This window comes from Oncorhynchus gorbuscha, linkage group LG06, assembly GCF_021184085.1.
Source record: "Oncorhynchus gorbuscha isolate QuinsamMale2020 ecotype Even-year linkage group LG06, OgorEven_v1.0, whole genome shotgun sequence".
NCBI classification, from domain to species: Eukaryota; Metazoa; Chordata; class Actinopteri; order Salmoniformes; family Salmonidae; genus Oncorhynchus; species Oncorhynchus gorbuscha.
Genome location: NC_060178.1, coordinates 32,048,813 through 32,069,108, shown reverse-complemented (window position 1 = coordinate 32,069,108; position 20,296 = coordinate 32,048,813). Strand labels below are relative to the sequence as shown.

At 44.6% G+C, this 20,296-nt stretch overlaps 1 protein-coding gene across 9 annotated transcripts in view; it reads left to right on the top strand.

Moving 5' to 3' along the window:
- LOC124037838 (palladin-like) overlaps nt 1-20,296 on the top strand; it is a 164,615-nt gene that overhangs the window by 122,450 nt on the left and 21,869 nt on the right. Inside the window, exon 1 of one of the 9 annotated variants that reach the window (XM_046352964.1) lies at nt 12,128-12,285. The exons of the other annotated variants lie outside the window; for them this stretch is intronic. The gene's annotated coding sequence lies outside the window, so the exon portion shown is untranslated. Of the gene's footprint in view, nt 1-12,127; nt 12,286-20,296 lie in introns of those variants that run through there. 9 annotated transcript variants of the gene reach the window in all.

Here is a 20,296-nt window from a genome sequence, read left to right as displayed (position 1 = left end):
TTTATGAGCATTCTTAGCTCTGGCATCTTCCCCAATATTTGGAACCAAGGACTGATCACCCCAATCTTCAAAAGTGGAGACGAATTTGACCCCAATAACTACCATGGTATATGCATCAACAGAAACCTTGGGAAAGTCCTCTGCATTATCATTAACAGCAGACTCGTACATTTCCTCAGTGAAAACAATGTACTGAGCAAATTGGCTTTTTACCAAATTATCGTACGACAGACCACGTCTTCACACTGCACCCCCTAATTGACAATCAAACAAACCAAAACAAAGGCAAAGTCTTCGCATGCTTTGTTGATTTCAAAAAAGCCTTTGACTCAATTAGGCATGAGGGCCTAATTGGATGGAAAGTGGTGTTGGGGGGGAAAACATACAACATTATAAAATCTGTGTACACAAACAACAAGTGTGCAGTTAAAATAGGCAAAAAAACACACATTTCTTCCTACAGGGCATTGGGGTGAGACAGGGAGGCAGCTTAAGTCCCACCCTCTTCAACATATATATCAACCAATTGGCGAGGGCACTAGAAAAGTCTGCAGCTCCTGGCCTCACCCTACTAGAATCTGAAGTCAAATGTCTACTGTTTGCTGATGATCTGGGGCTTCTGTCATCAACCAAGGAGGGCCTACAGCAACACCTATATCTTATGCACAGATTCTGCCACACCTGGGCCCTGACAGTAAATCTCAGTAAGACCAAAATAATGGTGTTCCAAAAAAGGTCCAGTCGCCAGGACCACAAATACAAATTCCATCTAGACACCATTGCCCTCGAGCACACAAAAAACTATACATACCTTGGCCTAAACATCAGCGCCACAGGTAACTTCCACAAAGCTGTGAACGATCTGAGAGACAAGACAGGAAGGGCAGTCTATGCCATCAAAAACATAAAATTTGAAATACCAATTAGGATCTGGCTAAAAATACTTGAATCAGTTATAGAACCCATTGCCCTTTATGGTTGTGAGGTCTGGGTTCCACACATCAACCAAGAATTCGCAAAATGGAACAAACACAAAATTGAGACTCTGCATGCAGAATTCTGCAAAGTTATCATCTGTGTACAGTGTAGAACACCAAATAATGCATGCAGAGCAGAATTAGGCCGATACCCACTAATGATCAAAATCCAGAAAAGAGCCGTTCAATTCTACAACCACCTAAAAGGAAGCGATTCCCAAACCTTCCATATCAAAGCTATCACCTACAGAGAGATGAACCTGGAGAAGAGTCCCCTAAGCAAGCTGGTCCTGGGGCTCTGTTCACAAACACACCCCACAAAGCTCCAAGACAGCAACACAATTAGACCCAACCAAATCATGAGAAAACAAAAAGATAATTACCTGACTCATTGAAAATAATTAACAAAAAAACTGAGCATACTTTAATGATATTTGGCCCTAAACAGAGAGTATACAGTGGCAGAATACCTGACCACTGTGACTGACCCAAACTTAAGGAAAGCTTTGACTATGTACAGACTCAGTAAGCATAGCCTTGCTATTGAGAAAGGCTGCCGTAGGCAGACCTGGCTCTCAAGAGAAGACAGGCTATGTGCACACTGCCCTCAAAATGAGGTTGAAACTGAGCTGCACTTCCTCACCTCCTGTCCAATGTATGACCATGTTAGATTTTGTGACCTGATTTTGATAAACTCCAATATCTACTGGGTGAAATACCACAGTGTGCCATCACAGCAGCAAGATTTGTGACCTGTTGCCACAAGAAAAGGTCAACCAGTGTAGAACAAACACCATTGTAAATATAACCCTTATTTATGCTTATTTATTTCCCCTTTTGTACTTTAACCATTGGTACATTGTTACAACACTGTATATAGTCATAATATGACATTTGAAATGTCTTTATTCTTTTGGAACTTTTGTGAGTGTAATGGTTACTGTTCATTTTTATTGTTTATTTCACTTTTGTATATTATTTACTTCACTTCCTTTGGCAATGTTAACATATGTTTCCCATGCTAATAAAGCCAAAAGGGAGAGAGAGAGAGTCGGTTTTTGGTCTCAAGGGCTTGCGGCGGTGTACAAGGGTATGTATTAATCTGTAAATGTTGGGTATGTAGCTATGCCATGAGGCAGGTCATAAATCACTTAGCTGGGAGCTATGATATCAGTTTGAGGTACCTGGGCTGCAATTTTGAAGAGAGTCTGTATGCTCAGTCCTGGTTTAGGGTTCAGACTCACCAGGGGTCTAAAGGGACACGTGACCACATATAAAGACACACACTGGACTGATCTGGAAGTTGTCAATCTGCTCTGTGTGTGTGTGTGTGTGTGTGTGTGTGTGTGTATGTGTGTGTGTGTGTGTGTGTGTGTGTGTGTGTGTGTGTGTGTGTGTGTGTGTGTGTGTGTGTGTGTGTGTGTGTGTGTGTGTGTGTGTGTGTGTGTGTGTGTGTGTGTGTGTGTGTGTGTGTGTGTGTGTGTGTGTGTGTGTGTGTGTGTGTGTCGCATGTGTCGCATGTGTACTGTCCATGGTGACGGATGGAGAGTGAGTGGTATTGGTGTCTAGTATCAACGTTCTAGTATTAATACATGCTACGGCGTGACATTTCACATGAACTGTTTGCATCTGCTGTGGATTATGCCATATCCTTGCTAGCAAGAGCTAATAACACTGTGTGGGAGAGGCATTCAGATAGTCAGTTAGTGGAGCTGTTCTCTCAGATTTTCCCTTAACTCCCTTTGCTGCCGATTACTGTCAACATGGACTATTTTCACGTGCCAACAAAGTCCACAAAAGGTAATGACACCGTATGTGTTTGTACAGAAACACCAAGGACATTCTTTTCAAGCGGCCGCCTCTGAAGGGGAAGTCCAAACCCATGTCGGGTGAGGTTTTGGAGGAGAGGATCATAGCGAAGAGTCCAGTGAAGGAGGCAGGGAGGTGGGACTGCGGTACTGACTGTGATCACGGTCGCACAACATTAGATTACGTGTTGGGATATAATCTGTGGGTGGGCGTCGTCAAACACACAAGCAGCAATTATCCTGCGAAACATTTGATATCTTAATCACTGTTTCATAAGACAGGGAATCAAAAAGTGACAGTTGAAATAGTTATCTTGCACGTATCCATTTTGGAAACGACCTTCTTTTCATCTACCGCTGAGCCCTCGCTGGCAAACCCTCTGTGAGAATCTCCACCTGGCTCCATCTTCTTGATTGCTCCAGATGATGTGAGGATTACAGATCGTGAAGAGCAGAGGAGTCAAGCACAGATCAGCAGTTTACACAACCTCAACTTTGCCTTGTCATGACCCGCTCACAATCTAAACTTAAAAACATTACATAACAAAACCATTAACCTTCACAACGCAGTCCTTGATTGGGGACTACTTGAAATGTGGTTGAGTTCTGGTCCAAGTTGAGTTCCTTCTGGTGAGTCTAAAAACAGGCTGTTGATCATGAGATCATGATGTGGCAAAGTGGGTCTGTCGTCACAGTGACGAGGAAGTGATGCTGTGGTGCCTCTCAGAACCCCCGCAGGGTTAGGGTGAGAGGGTCATCGTGTTCAGACAGCTGTGTTAATCCTCACTGTTCCAGACTGATCTGTCACAGCCTCCACCCTGAGAGACCTACCACAAGCACACTGAGTCACAATGAGAGAGAGGGAGAGAGAGAGAGAGAGAGAGAGAGAGAGAGAGAGAGAGAGAGAGAGAGAGAGAGAGAGAGAGAGAGAGAGAGAGAGAGAGAGAGAGAGAGAGAGAGAGAGAGAGAGAGAGAGAGAGAGAGAGAGAGAGAGAGAGAGAGAGGGAGAGAGAGAGAGAGAGAGAGAGAGAGAGAGAGAGGAGAGAGAGAGAGAGAGAGAGAGGGAGAGAGAGGGAGAGAGAGAGAGAGAGAGAGGGAGAGGGAGAGGGAGAGAGAGAGAGAGTATTTGGTTTTGTAAACAGCTGAAATCACAGAACAATACAAAGTCATGTTCTGTCATTTTGTGTCCAGGGAGCAGGAAGTGAAAGGTGTCGGCTCTGCTGGAGCCATATGGCAGACAGGGTACAACAATTATCTTTTAGGGGTCAGAGGTCAAAGGTGACTATTATGTTTTAAAATGCTGCTAGTAAATGGCTGCGTATGGGGTCACAACCTCACCATGTGGTAACCCTCCCCCTCATGGCTTCAGGGAACTCTATTCCTGACTAAAATGTGTGTCACGCACACACACTGGGCTAACAATCCCAAACATGCAGGAGCTTAGAACAACAGCCTGCTTGGTTGTAGGTGACACCATGTGTGTATGTGTGTTAAGCCTGCAGAGTGGTAGAGATGAGGAAGCTACTAATCCCCTTTCATTTGCTATATATTGCTTATGGATTGACCCAGTGCCATTCAAACCCATGCCAGCTGCATAATTGTCATACCACAGAGATGAAATGATTGTGTCATCATCGTCAGGGTAACAGTGGGTAACTGGAACAAACTGAAGGCCACACTCCACCCGTTTGGTTACAAACCGTTCTTCCCCGGCGCTATTTCTCACTCACGCACATACACAAATACACACATACACAAATACACACATACACAAATACACATCAACTGTTTACAGAGGTGCCTGGATACTGTTTGTTTTTTTGTACTCAAGAGTTAATCTAAGATTGGATTTTGATGCTTTGGAATGTTGATTACTTCTCCAACTGTGCTTATACAGTAGACTTAAACAACGTGTTTAATATACGTATGTGGTATTGTTGAAGCTATGGTTCGTGCCTGTCAAATTCAGAGCTTTGTGTTGATCTTGCGACCTCTTGCGTTCGGGGTCGTGTCTGTGTGCCGTATTGCTCTTTGTCTTGCGTCTTTGGTTGTGTTACATTCAGGGTCGTGTTTGTGGGACCGTACTGCTCTATGGTTGTGGTTGTGTTGGGTTCAGGGTCGTGTTTGTGGGACCGTACTGCTCTATGGTTGTGGTTGTGTTGCGTTCAGGGTCGTGTTTGTGGGACCGTACTGCTCTATGGTTGTGGTTGTGTTACATTCAGGGTCGTGTTTGTGGGACCGTACTGCTCTATGGTTGTGGTTGTGTTACATTCAGGGTCGTGTTTGTGGGACCGTACTGCTCTATGGTTGTGGTTGTGTTACATTCAGGGTCGTGTTTGTGGGACCGTACTGCTCTATGGTTGTGGTTGTGTTGCGTTCAGGGTCGTGTTTGTGGGACCGTACTGCTCTATGGTTGTGGTTGTGTTACATTCAGGGTGTGTTTGTGGGACCGTACTGCTCTATGGTTGTGGTTGTGTTACATTCAGGGTCGTGTTTGTGGGACCGTACTGCTCTATGGTTGTGGTTGTGTTACATTCAGGGTCGTGTTTGTGGGACCGTACTGCTCTATGGTTGTGGTTGTGTTACATTCAGGGTCGTGTTTGTGGGACCGTACTGCTCTATGGTTGTGGTTGTGTTGCGTTCAGGGTCGTGTTTGTGGGACCGTACTGCTCTATGGTTGTGGTTGTGTTACATTCAGGGTCGTGTTTGTGGGACCGTACTGCTCTATGGTTGTGGTTGTGTTACATTCAGGGTCGTGTTTGTGGGACCGTACTGCTCTATGGTTGTGGTTGTGTTACATTCAGGGTCGTGTTTGTGGGACCGTACTGCTCTATGGTTGTGGTTGTGTTGCGTTCAGAGCCTTGTTGCGCTGGCTGCCAGGCTTTGTCACATATCTGTGCTGTGACTCAGAGCTGTACTCACAACAGAGGCCTTGTGTTTATGAGGTGTAACTCATTAACTCTCTAATGGTGTATTAGCAATCACTTTCTTGTAGAGGCTTTGTGTGTGGTTTTCTGGAAAGCTGGGAAACATGTATGTTAAAGAGGCACATATGGAACTGAGTTTATACACAGAACACTCTGTTTCTACCTGGCAAAGCTCAGGACAGTCCTGACGTTCATTTGCAACTTGAGGTATTTCATTAATGTCATGCCAATGTTGTTAAAAAACCCAAAGTGAGAATGTTGTTGTTTATCAGCTCTCTGAGTGGCTACATTTGTTGCTCTAAATGTGAAACTGGAGTGTGAATGGGTGTCTACAAAAATAACTACCAGAGAAAGAGAGAGGGAGTTTTCTTGAAAGATAAAGAATGAGTCAAATTAGAGGATACTAAGTATAGAAAGCAGGGAGGCAAATCGTTCCTCAACAACCCCCAGACTTCCCCTGAGGTGGGCAGTCCTTAAAAGGACATGGCGAGCAGAAGGATTGGCTGAAAGAGCTGTGGCTTGACACTGGATTGGCCAGTTGGGTTAGAGTGACCTGCAAGGAATGGAGCAGGTTTCCAAATAAGGAAGATAGTTGTTAGATAGTTGATATGAAAAGCTAACTGACATTTACTCCCGTTGCACCCTTATTATTAGTTTACCCCGCTGGTCATCTATGAACGTTTGAACATCTTGGCCATGTACTGTTATAATCTCCACCCGGCACAGACAGAAGAGGACTGGCCACCCCTCAGAGCCTTGTTCCTCTCTATGTTTCTTCCTAGGTTCCTGCCTTTCTAGGGCGTTTTTCCTAGCTACTGTGCTGCTACATCTGCATTGTTTACTGTTTGGGATTTTAGGCTGGGTTTCTGTACAGCACTTTGTGACATCTGCTGATGTAAAAAGTGCTTTATAAATACATTTGATTGATTGATTGATTGGTTAGAGCTGGCCTTTACAACACAGCAGGGGCATGGAAGAAAGGGATACGGGTGAGCAGAGAGAGAGAGTGGTGAAAGAGAGTGGTGAGATAGAGAGTGGTGAAACAAACAACAGAAACCTGAAAACACCATCCAACCTGGAACTGAGTGAGTAATGTTTAGTCTGAAGCTACTTTTAACGCCAAGAAGAAAAATACATTACAATGATATATTTACTTTATAAGGACTTAATGCTAAGTTAAGGCTACCAAACTTGCTAGGACAAAACAGACCTGACTGCAACTTCAATTAGCACTGAGGTGTGAAGTGAGAGGTGTCAAAGTCATGGAGTGCAACAATGGCAGGGGAGTTTCACAGCCTACCCCACCCAAATGCAGAGGCCTTTGAAGCCCCCTCCCTCTGTTCAGAGGTCACCACAATACAGTTTCCTCTGGATGTAAAAAACTGAGAAGGCACCAAAAGAGTACAAAAATAAGCTCCTTATGGAAAATCAAGAGACACTTTTTGCTGACTATTAGAAAAATGGGAACATAAGCAACTTAATATTCCACACAGACCATCCCCTGGCATGGTGAAGTGCTATATAAACACACTACCCCTCTGTTAAGGGGGGGGGGGTAAGCGATGGGTGGAAACTCCAGGATACTAGAGAATGAGGACTCAATGTCAACCTGTACAAGTCTGGAACAGTAATTGTACAGGGCAACCCCAAACTGTTTCAGCTGGACGTTCACATCATCAAAGAGAAAGCTCAGCAGGATAAGCTCTCACTTGAGAAAGGTACCCCCACCCCGAGCGTGTCAGACCCGACCTCTTCATTATACAACCCCACAGACGAGCAACCCCAAGCGGAAGGTCAACCTCCCACTACTACTCCCTCGTTGAAATGAAGGATAAGGCAGGTGGAGTTGGAACTGTAGGTGAACACACTCCAGTCAGCACACAACATAGTCCAGCTCAACAATACCTCCCTCAACCAGAGCTGAGGGTGGAGAGAGACATATCTACACTCTGGACTGTGGTGAGACAACATCAACAGGAGAGGATCAGAGTGCTGGAGTAGAAGGTGAGAACAATGAAGTGTGACAGAGAACAACCCGTTAGATATCCAGCCACCCCCGCAGAGAAGCCAGCAGGACAGCCCACCTCACACTGACCAAAGTCTCGACACCACAACAGAACAGTCTACCCCAGACCCTGACCATAGCCTCGACATCACAGCAGGACAGAAAAATGAAGACCCCCAAGCCCAGGGGATCCCACCCCCTCTGAACACCCCCCCCCCATCAGCTACCCTGATAGCACTCCTGACGACCACCACACACCCACTGAGGACATACACAAGCCACAGATTGTACTTCTTATGGACTCAAACAGGAAATATATACAAGAAAATTAACTTTTTCCCAAACACAGTGTCTAAACTCTGGTGTCCAAACACCCAGCGCGTCCTAAACCTTCTGTCTGAGGACCAACTAAGGTCACCCAGCCACATAACAATACACACAGGCACAAATGAGCTGAGAACACAGCAGGAAAGGGTGGCCACGGCACTCAAGGGAGTGATTGAAAAAGCTTCCTCTACTTTCCCCAACACACAAGTGGTTATCTCCACTCTGCTACCACAAAAATACTGCCACCATGCTACCATACACAAGGTAAACGCAAGTATTTCCCGTGACTGTGCCTCAAAACCAAAAGTCTACCTGGTCCACCACTCCACCCTGGACTTGAACAGCCTTTTACGACCAGGTCCACCTGTACAAGGCAGCAGTGCCCACCTTCGTCCGGACCCTAAAGGACATCGCCTTCAACTGCAGCTCCAACACCTCACACAGGAGCAACAGATCAACAGACACCCCGCCCAGTCCAGAGAGACACTCGCCCACCTCGTCCCCCCCCGGACCTACACAGAGAGGACCTACATCCACACCACTAGCCACATCCTCATCCACACCCCCACCCCAACCAATCAAAACCTTCACTATCTCATCCTGGAATATCCAAGGCCTGAGGTCACCTGCCTTTGGCCCAAAGAGCAGGCACCTGGACTTCACCAAAGAAATCAGAAATACAGACGTTGTAATCATACAAGAAACCTGGTACAGAGGAGATGGACCCACTGGTTGCCCTCTAGGTTACAGAGAGCTGGTAGTCCCATCCACCAAACTACCAGGTGTGAAACAGGGAGACTTAGGGGGTATGCTAATTTAGAGCAGACCTAACTCACTCTATTACTCTATTAAATTAATCAAAACAGGAACATTTTACATTCCAAAGGAAATGATCTTAACAGAGAAAAATGTCCTGTGTGCTACCTATATCCTATATCCCTCCACTAGAATCCCCATACTTTAACTTCTTGCGTAGAGCCATCCCGGATCCGGGATCGTGACTACAGCCTCAAGTCCATTACCATAACTCAACGTTAACTATTCATGAAAATCGCAAATTAAATTAAATCAATATGCTAGCTCTCAAGCTTAGCCTTTTGTTAACAACACTGTCATCTCAGATTTTCAAAATATGCTTCTCAACCATAGCAAAACAAGCATTTGTGTAACAGTATTAATAGCTAGCATAGCATTTAGCGTAGCATTTAGCGTTAGCATTCAGCAGGCAACATTTTCACAAAAACCAGAAAAGCATTCAAATAAAATAATTTACCTTTGAAGAACTTCGGATGTTTTCAATGAGGAGACTCTCAGTTAGATAGCAAATGTTCAGTTTTTCCTGAAAGATTATTTGTTTAGGACAAATCGCTCCGTTTTCTTCATCACGTTTGGGTAAGAAAAAAAAGAAAATTAAGTCATTAAAACGCAAACTTTTTTCCAAATTAACTCCATAATATCGACAGAAACATGGTGTTTTTCACATATCTATCGATGATAAATCGTTCGTGGCAGTTGACTTTCTCTTCTGAAGAAATGGAACGCGCATGGACCTAGAGATTACGCAATATTTTTGACACAGGACACCGGGCGGACACCTGGTAAATGTAGTCTCTTATGGTCAATCTTCCAATGATATGCCTACAAATACGTCACAATGCTGCAGACACCTTGGAGAAACGACAGAAAGGGCAGGCTCATTCCTGGCGCATTCACAGCAATATAAGGAGACATTGGAACACAGCACCTTTAGAATCTGGGGCATTTCCTGTATGAAACTTCATCTTGGTTTCGCCTGTAGCATTAGTTCTGGGGCACTCACAGATAATATCTTTGCAGTTTTGGAAACGTCAGAGTTTTTTCTTTCCAAAGCTGTCAATTACATGCATAGTCGAGCATCTTGTCGTGACAAAATATCTTGTTTAAAACGGATAAAGGATTAACAAAAAATAGAGAGAACTAGAATTCTATTTGGCCCTAAACAGAGAGCACACAGTGGCAGAATACCTGACCACTGTGACTGACCCAAACTTAAGGGAAGCTTTGACTATGTACAGATTCAGTGAGCATATTCTTGCTATTGAGAGAGGCCACCGTAGGCAGACCTGGCTCTCAAGAGAAGACAGGCTATGTGCATACTGCCCACAAAATGAGGTGGAAATTGAGCTGCACTTCCTAACCTCCTGCCAAATGTATGACCATATTAGAGACACATATTTCCCTCAGATTACACAGACCCACAAAGAATTTGATAAACTCCCATATCTATTGGGTGAAATACCACAGTGTGCCATCACAGCAGCAAGATTGTTAATTCATTTTCCTTAACATTTGAAATGTCTTTATTCTATTGGAACTTTTGTGAGTGTAATGTTTACTGTTAATTTGTATTGATTATTTCACTTTTGTTTATTATTTACTTCACTTGCTTTGGAAATGTTAACATATGCTTCCCATGCCAATAAAGCCCTTAAATTGAATTTTAATTTAATTGAAAATTGAATAGAGAGAGAGAGAGAGAGAGAGAGAGAGAGAGAGAGAGAGAGAGAGAGAGAGAGAGAGAGAGAGAGAGAGAGAGAGAGAATGCTTATTAGTTGACAGCATGGAAACAGAGGTCTTAGTGATGGCCTGTTGAGAGCAGGGGCTGTTTCCCAGAGGGAATGGCATTCTAAACACAGAGAAGCTCTAGCAGCTATATACTCTTTTGAGAATCACATTGTTTCCGCATGAAGTCAATCAGCCTTTGATTATAGCTGCTGTCCAGATCACTGCCCTTGTTTGCGTGCGGGGGGGGGGGTTCTGGTACCCAGATGCGCTCAGATGCACATCCTGACACCCAGGAAACGTAGACATAACTTCCTCTTTACAGCGAGCAGAGTGGCATTAATTACAGGGTGTCTGTGATATACTGTAACATCAGCAAAATGATTGCATTACATCCATCGCCGTTACAACACTATACTACTCACACAGTGGTTGAACCTGTCTTCCATAAGCAGGAGAGTGAGATACATAGAAGCTGACTCGGCCGCGAGTGGTGTGACTCGACACTGGGGAGATGACTGAGCCCTCATGAGAGAGGAGCTGAACATTCCCTCGCCCCCATGTTCCCCACCCCCTAACCCTGACCCCTACCCCACCCCCTCGCCCCCGTATCTCTCCCCTGGGACTCATCTCCGGCCACTGAGAGACAACAGCAGAGCAGATGAGATGGAGAACACAGGCCGACCTACAAATAGACATTTTACACAACAAAACAGAACTGATAAATGCACCACAAATGTATGTCTGCCTCCCAAAATTGAAGGCCAAACTCTCTAGGGGGAAAAAACTGTTGACATGCTCCAGATCTGTGGGGGTGGTGGTGGGGGAAGACTGTTAGTCTGTGATGGATTGTGTGGCCTTTTAAGTGTGATCCACCGTTCTAACTAATCTTAGCTCCTAGATAGACTGCTGTGGCTACGTACCATGGTTGTCAGTTGTAGAAAGCGCGGACTACTTGGTTGTTATGTGGCATGTAGATAATGCAAACTCTGCTCTGGAAACATATGAGAAGCACAGCAGAGGCTGTTTCTGTGTGTCACCCATGACAACTATAGTACACAGAACATAATATGGAATACTATTTCCTGCCAGCGTAAAGTCACAATGGAGACTTTACAACGGAGATTCCCTTCCTATTGTATCTTCTCTGAGGAAGAGAGAAGAACACGTTTGATGAATTTCTTCTCCGATTCAGGAACTTCATTTCCCATGAATCAGTGGGAACATTATACATCAGATCTTTAGTCCGAAATAAGAATACGATATACATACGTCAGGTACTCGAATGTAATACGATCTGGGAGTCTACCTTGAGCTGTCGCATTCTTTCGCAATCTCTCTCTTTCTCTCTCACTTTTCAGTCTCTTGTCTCGGACTCAAACATAGTTGTTGTTATTCTTGGAGTCCGGTTCTGAAAGGGAAGTTCTCGATCAGTGGCCCATGTTGCCAAGCTTTTATTGTGAAAGAGGTGGTTCTCAGACAGGCTCTGGCTGACTCACGCAGTTAGAGAGAGAGAGAGAGAGAGAGAGAGAGAGAGAGGGAGGGAGGCTGAGTCTGTCACTGTCTGGCTGCTGGCTGCTCTATATATGCTGCTCTGCTACCTGGCAGACCGGCACAGAAACAACCACACACACACACACACCTCCTGGGGACTACCTGAGGCGCAGACAGACACACTCACCTGGACCACATCACTGAAGGTACTAACAACCTTTTAAAACAATTTTTTTTTTTTTTTAACTCACTTTGGTGGAAGTAATTGTTTATGGAGAGAGAGAGAGAGAGAGAGAGAAGGAAGAGGGGAAGCCAGGAGAGGGTGAGCAGCAACGAGCAAGATGCTTTTCATTAACTCTCGGTCATGTTCAGATCATTAGAGAGAGAACAATGAGCACACACCACATTAGCACAGCCACTGTTGCTTCGTGCTTTTACCTCACTGCTTTAATTGAAATACAGTGTTGCCATTGTAGTAAAACTTCACGAGCTAAAACAGATGGGATTAAAATCCCAAAGATCTTCTGGAGAAACCATTCAAACTGAAGGGTTGAATTGAGAGAGGGAATGAGGGAGTGCAGAATGAGGAGAGACACAAATGATAGAGAAGCAGAGCCAGGAATGCTTTTCCTTTATTTCTGTCTGCTTTTGCCAGCCGCTCACCCAGTTAATGTTAAAAGCATGTGTTGGAGTATGGATGTGTGGTTTATAGGACACAGAGAGGCAGAGATAGAAGCCCATTCATTCACCGAAGGCTCTGGGAAGTGCTTTGTCTGAAGAGGAAGGCTGCAGGCAAACGAGTGCTTTACTAAGGGTGGTAGGGTCTGTGAGTTTGCAAGGAGATGTAGTGTGAGTTGATGTAGGGATGACAGTAGTCCAGTGCCCATTGCTTTATTGTGGGTTGTGTCCGTGGTGTGTTCGTGGTGAAAGACTAGGTACGCTTATATAGGCCAGTTGTGTGGTGCCACTTTTGGGGTCTGCTGGATTCGTTAGCGCAATAGTGTCCGTCAGGAAGGAACAGTAGTACCAGGTCCTTCACTGGGTTCTCTGGTTTCTACCCCCTCCCTTCCTCTCTCTTTCTCTGGCTCTCCTCCTCTTTCTCCTTCTTCCTCTCCACTCCTGCTGCTAATCCCGCTTGATGGCGATGTCTTTCCCATTCCAATCCCAGGAAGAATGTGATAAAGATAAACACTCCGTCTCACCGGACAGAAAGAGGGAGACAGGGGAGGGAGAGAGAGAGAGGGAGACAGGGGAGAGAGAGAGAGAGAGAGAGGGAGACAGGGGAGAGAGAGAGAGAGAGGGAGACAGGGGAGGGAGAGAGAGAGAGAGAGGGAGACAGGGGAGGGAGAGAGAGAGGGAAACAGGGGAGGGAGAGAGATAGAGAGAGACAAGGGAGAGAGATAGAGAGAGAGAGATAGAGAGAGACAAGGGAGAGAGATAGAGAGAGAGAGAGAGAGAGAGAGAGAGAGAGAGAGAGAGACAGGGGAGGGAAAGAGATAGAGAGAGACAGGGGAGGGGGAGGGAGGGAGGGAGATAGAGAGAGACAGGGGAGGGAGAGAGATAGAGAGCTCACTGTTCATTCTCTGTACTCCTCACCTGTTATTCTATTATATATGTGAAATGTCTCCACAGATGATAGAGAAAGAGAGAGATGGTCGGAGAGAGAGAGGTAGAGACATAAAGAAGGGGGTGATTGGAGCTGGAGCAGCCCTGAACTGTTAGTCTAGTTGGAATGAGCCACACGCTCTGTGTAGCGTTTAAAGGGGGGGGGGAGAAAATATTCTGGTTGTGTTTTATATGGAGTGTGTGCAATTAGAACCATAAAGAGGGGGAGGTGGTAGGGTACAGATGGAGGGAGGTGAAAGAGAGGAAGATGGAGAGGTTGAAAATACGTTTGGAAGTCTAGGAGAACAAAGACAGAGAGAGAGAAATTGAGAGAAATTGAAGTGAGACAAGGAAAGAGACAAGGAATGGAAGTTGATAAAAAAAGGGCTTTTCTGTTTTCCTTTGTTGTCTATATGAAAAATGTCAGGGACTACTTCTGCCAATAAAGCACCTCAAAAGATCTGAGCTAGGAGCTGAATCAAGGAGGTTATGAAATGTCCATGGAAAGTTGGGCAGCTCTCTACTGAGGAGGAGCACTCAGCCAAACCAGGGGGGGAGGGATTAGGGAGAGTTGTATGAGTCTTGTGTGTGTTGAGGAGTTAGGGTGTATATGAGTTTTGTGTGTGTTGAGAGGTTAGGTTGTATATGAGTTTTGTGTGTGTTGAGAAGTGAGGTTGTATATGAGTTTTGTGTGTGTTGAGAGGTTAGGTTGTATATGAGTTTTGTGTGTGTTGAGAAGTGAGGTTGTATATGAGTTTTGTGTGTGTTGAGAGGTTAGGTTGTATATGAGTTTTGTGTGTGTTGAGAGGTTAGGTTGTATATGAGTTGTGTGTGTGTTGAGAGGTTAGGTTGTATATGAGTTGTGTGTGTGTTGAGAGGTTAGGTTGTATATGAGTTGTGTGTGTGTTGAGAGGTTAGGTTGTATATGAGTTTTGTGTGTGTTGAGAAGTGAGGTTGTATATGAGTTTTGTGTGTGTTGAGAGGTTAGGTTGTATATGAGTTTTGTGTGTGTTGAGAGGTTAGGTTGTATATGAGTGTTGTGTGTGTTGAGAGGTTAGGGTGTGTGTGGGGTGAATGAGGTTCTCAGAGTGGGACTGCATGGTGTTGAGTCAGCCTGTGATGTGGACCAGGTAAATGGGTTAACTCTGGTTCTAAACCTGACTGGAGGTTTGACCTACATGCTCCTTCGTGTGGAAACGGATCTGATTAAGGGCTCTATTTTCGGCAAGCGTTAAAGCGGCTCTCGTGTCAAAAGCACGTGAGTTTGCAATTTCGTCATGTAAAAACTGCCGCACGGGCATTTTCCAGCCCTGACACCAGGTTTGGCAATTTACCTGTCTTATATCAGCTCGCTTGCCTTCAGATGGACGGGGCGGAGATGTTTGAGGTGTTTCCTTAAAAACGTGATCCAAAGTGCTCATTTCAGGTAGAGCTTGTGCGCATGTGTAGGCCTACATGTGTGTACTGTCTCTGCGTGTGTTTAGTTTGGTGTGGTTTGTGTGCACACACCTGAGGGGTATACTACAAAGCAAGTTCAATGAGTAACAAAACGAAAAAAAGAAAAACAAACTCCGATATGTGTTGTTGAGTTAAAGAGACCATGCTCATTATCTTTCTAAAAATAAAAGAATACAAAGTTATTTCAGAACATTTAGACAAGTTAGCTGGCTAACTCAGTGAACCTGCCTTTTCACTATAACCCTCAGTTTGAGGGCTTCACATGAATTTGTTGATGGAAGTTTATCACGCTGACTGGTTTATCTCATCCGGCGATCGGATGTGATGACGTCAAACATAAACATGCGGCTATCTTGCTGGGGTTGTTTGTATACTGGAATCATGTAAGCTGTTAATGCAGCCCCTTACCGTAAACTTACCATAGAACTTCAAATGGATGTCAACTTGCCTAAAAAAAAGAGCTCATTGCTGTTATTTGAGATCCTCGGTGAACAAAGTCGATGTGTAACTGTGTGTATGATGACCTGTTACTTTGCTAGGGTACATACAGATACCACAGGGTCGACATTATTCTGCAGCGATAGAGATCATCATTAACAACTGGATCATGGGGATTTTGGCCCATATCTACACTTCCTGTCACTTGTAAAAAGCCTTGGGTATTGTACCTGTTTGTGCATGTGTTTAATGCCTCCCCTCCACTCCTCCTCTTGCAGTCTGATCTCACACAAACACGACATTATTCTGATCTACACTCAGCCTGATAGGTGTGTGTCTCTGAGCGACACGTCAAATGAATTCACAATTTCCTTACAGTCAGTCAATCATGTCGTCGCCTGTCAGTCAGATGCAAAGTCAATTAGTCACAGTCTGACGTTCGTTGTATCTGTCGGCATGTCAGACAGAGTGACAGACCAGACACTCTGTCATTGGTCAAGTTGCAGGTTGACGCACTGTAACAGTGATGTAATGGGGGCACGGTAATATTGTATAACACAGGTGAGGGAAGTGTGAAACAGGTGCTGTCAGGCACAGAGAGACAACATGCACCACTGATCATACTGTACTGTCTAGTCATGCTTGGGGGAGGTGACAGGGAGAGGTGTATTTGTCTATGTGATTGCAGTGGGAGTCTGGTATTTTCCCATACTCCCATTGATTTCATCATGCGTCCCTGGATCTGTTCTGATAAACTCTTGGCATGGTTTGGGGCCAGCATGTTGTTGTGTTACGACCTTGAGGTGTATTTCCACAGTAGGACACACACATAGGGGCTGTGTTTGTTTTGGAGGTGTGATGCTGGAGCTCCGCGAGCTTGTTTGGGTATAAATAATTCCTGTTTGACAAGGACATGCTTTTTAGAAGCTGGCACAGTGACGTGTGGTTAAACAATGTGACACGGACAGATACTGTACTCAAGTGGTGGTCAGTGACGTTTATGATGAGGGAGGACCATTTATTTTTTTCATGAGCATGGCCTTATTTCTATTACAGCATGTTGGATGACTGTCATTCATATTCCATTCACCCAGGTAATGTATCATCGATAGGTTTAGGCTACCACATCATACTGACATTTTCCCTGTACTCATCACGAGGTTGCTACAACCTAGCCTATGAATGAAAGTTTACAATGTAGGTGCACACAGGTCGAGAGAAACATTTGAGATGACAGACAGTGACACGTGGACAGACAGTGACACATCCAATACGGCCTCACACACTCTTGCCTGCATCTAGCTTATCTAGGGTGTGATTATTAGTCCAACAGTTGCAAACGAGAGTTTCTATTGGACAAATTCAGGAACACTTAACCATGTTTTGTTTGCTTCTGTTTAAGAAATGTTTTCAATCAGAATCGGCGGAATGAATAAACCCCTAATCACATATAAACACAGTTCACTTTCATAGCAGCCATGTTGTCTTCATTGTAGCCTCTATGCAGTCTTCGTTTGTGGACTTCAATGAACAACACATCAGCTGTATGTGACCAGGCAAAAAAATATTTCCAAGCTAAACCATAACCGCTACACACAGCCTACATCGTTGTCCCATATTAGCTAAAGTAACATCCTAGTCAACATAGGTAATATAACTAATGTGTTAGTAAACCCAGTTAAGCAGTTACACCGGTGGGGCCTCAGTGGAAATAAATTAATAAAACCAAAAGATTACCTTGAATTTGACGAGTTCCAGTGTTGTGTTGGATAGTCATAGCCAGCTAGCTAACATAGCATCCTTCTGTTTGAGCCGGGTGTTTGAGTAACTAAAAAGAAAAAGACAAAATCTCTCTCTATATATATATCTCTCTTGCTTCTTCATTTTTAAAGAAATTAATTTGTTGAAAACTGTTCAACTATTGTCTTTCTCTTTAAGTCAACTACTCACCACATTTTAGGCACTGCAGTGCTAGCTAGCTGTAGCTCATGCTTTCATTACTAGAGTTATTCTCTGATCCTTTGATTGGGTGGGCAACATGTCAGTTCATGCTGCAAGAGCTCTGATAGATTGGACGTTGTCATAGTTACTGTGTAAGTCTATGGAACCAAGAGGTTATGTATTGAAGTTGTTGTGACTTTACTTTCATTAATCGGATGACTGTTATTTATCTAATCAACTAACTATGTTTAATTGTTACCCGATTAAATTAAATGAATCATGTAACAATTCATTAGGATTTGGGGCACCACAAGAGTGGTTCTTTAAAGTTCTTTATCATCTCTCAAATTAAACTCTAAAGGTCTTTACACATTACATCCATAACATTCAACTTATTAATCATATCATTCTGAACAGTCGTAACCTCTTTGCATCTGCAAAAACGCTAGCCTTGCTTATGGTTCAGTACTACACAAATTGGTTTAGCTAGCTAAATGTGGGTACCTAGTCAGTTGTACAACTGAATGCATCTTCTGCATTTAACCCAAACCCTCTGAATCAGAAAGGTGTGGAGGGCTGCCATAATCGACATCCATGTCTTCGGCACCCAGGGAACAGTGCCTTGCTCAAGGGAAGAAGGACAGATTTGAACCTTGTCAGTTTGGGGATTTGATCCAGCAACCTTTCGGTTAATGGTCCAATGCTCTATCCACTAGGCTACCTGCCACCCTTTGATAACACAGAATAAACATACACACTTAATACATTAGAAACAGGTCCCTAGCGGACTGACAACGATATGGCTGCTTGTTACAAAAGACATGGAGAGGGCGAGAAAGAGAGAGAGGGACAGAAACACTTAATGGTGCTACATTTAGAAACTACTCTCACTTATACTTTGTGCACAAACCGCCGCCCGCTTGGAGTGCGAATCATGAAGCTATTTACGTGGAAATGCCTTGGTTTGCCATGTATCTCTCCTAACTGGGCCTTCTTGGAAAGGGGGTTGTTTGGGCCTTTTCACGACACACTTGTAAGGCTCTGAAAAGAGGTCCCCACCCGTCTTTTACTGTTGTTCTTCTCTGCAGTCGGTCGGTATCCGGCAGGCGTCCGGCATCCGGTGATTTATTGTGTAGTCCTGAACAGAACTACAGATTTTATTCTAATTCCATTTGCTCTCTTCTTTAAAGATTGTCCAGCCAGCTGTGTCGATGGTTCCCAGTGGGGTGATGAGAGTAGCATAATATGATGATTTGAACAGAGTAATGGAATGGTCCCACTTAAATACATTTTTCTAGATACTTTACTTAGGACAGCTAATCTGCCGTACCAGTGATTGTCCGGGAGTTGACTTTATCGTCTCTACCTCGTGTTGAGATTCAAAGTTTAATCCACTTTAAAAGTGAGCTGCGGGCTTCCCAGTGACCTAAGGCACTGCATCGCGGTGCCACTAGAGATTCTGGGTTAGAGTCCAGGCTCTGTTGCAGCCAGCTGTGACCGGGAGACCCATGGGGCAGCGCACAATTGGCCCAGCGTCGTCCGGGTTAGGTAAGGGTTTGGCCGGCAGGGATGTCCTTGTCCCATCGTGCACTAGCGACTCCTGTGGCGGGCAGGGCGAAGTGCACGCTGACACAGTCGCCAGGTGTATGGTGTTTCCCCCGACACATTGGTGCGGCTGGCTTCCGGGTTAAGTGGGCATTGTGTCATGAAGCAGTGCGGCTTGGTTGGGTTGTGTTTCGGGAGGACGCACGACTCTCAACCTTTGCCTCTCCTGAGTCCGTACGGGAGTTGCAGCGATAAGACAAGACTGTAACTACCAATTGGATACCACGAAATTGGGGAGAAAAAATAAAAAGTGAGCTGTGGGTGAGAGAGGGTCGGATTGAAGTTATTTATTGCAATGTTGATCTGACCTATTTGGATCCCCACAGGACAGTCATGACATAGCTTACATCCTCCTCTTGGTACATTGACTAACTGTCCTCCGGCTACCACATGATGCTACCCTGTTGAGGCTACTCTAGACTGTCATTGCAAAACAGTGTGTTTTAATCAATTATTTGGTGATGTGAATATATTTAGTGTAGTTCTATCTAAAAAGGATAACTTTTTCAATGTTTTACCATTTTTATTTTTATGAGATTCACTGAGGATGATGGTTCTCCTCTTCCTCCTCTGAGGAGCCTTCACTGCTGTACTCACAGACAAACACTAATATAAGTCAAACTTTCTTTACTTCCATTGTGGGAAAATGTAAACCTGTTGTTCAGACATTTGAGTGGATCAACATCAACACTTACACATGGCTGGCTTGTATGTACACATCATGCAGAAGGAAGCTTAGCCTCTTGTTGTTGTTTATAGAAGGAACCCCCTCCTTCTTGGCTGTTTACACTCAACTACTTCCTGTCCTCCCCATGGTCACTTCCTGTGGTTAGTGAGTGCTGCTGGCGGAATCCCATAAACCCTCTCCCTTCTCTCCTTTCCTTCTCCTAGTCAACAAACCAGTGGCCAATCAAAGACAAGCTCCCCTTCCTCGCACCCGAACAAGTTAGGTCGTAAAACCCAGCGATGGCTCACAGCTTGCTTGTGGTAATGTTAGTCAGTCTAATTGTAGAACCGCCTGTCTGTATGGACCCGAGGCCATCATTGTCCAGGAAGCACAAACAAGCGACTGTGTGTAAAGATGACCATTATAGACATGTTGATTAGAGAGAGCATTGATTAAAGACAGTATGATTGGAGTCTACGGAGGAGAGGCAGCCGGTGGCGATC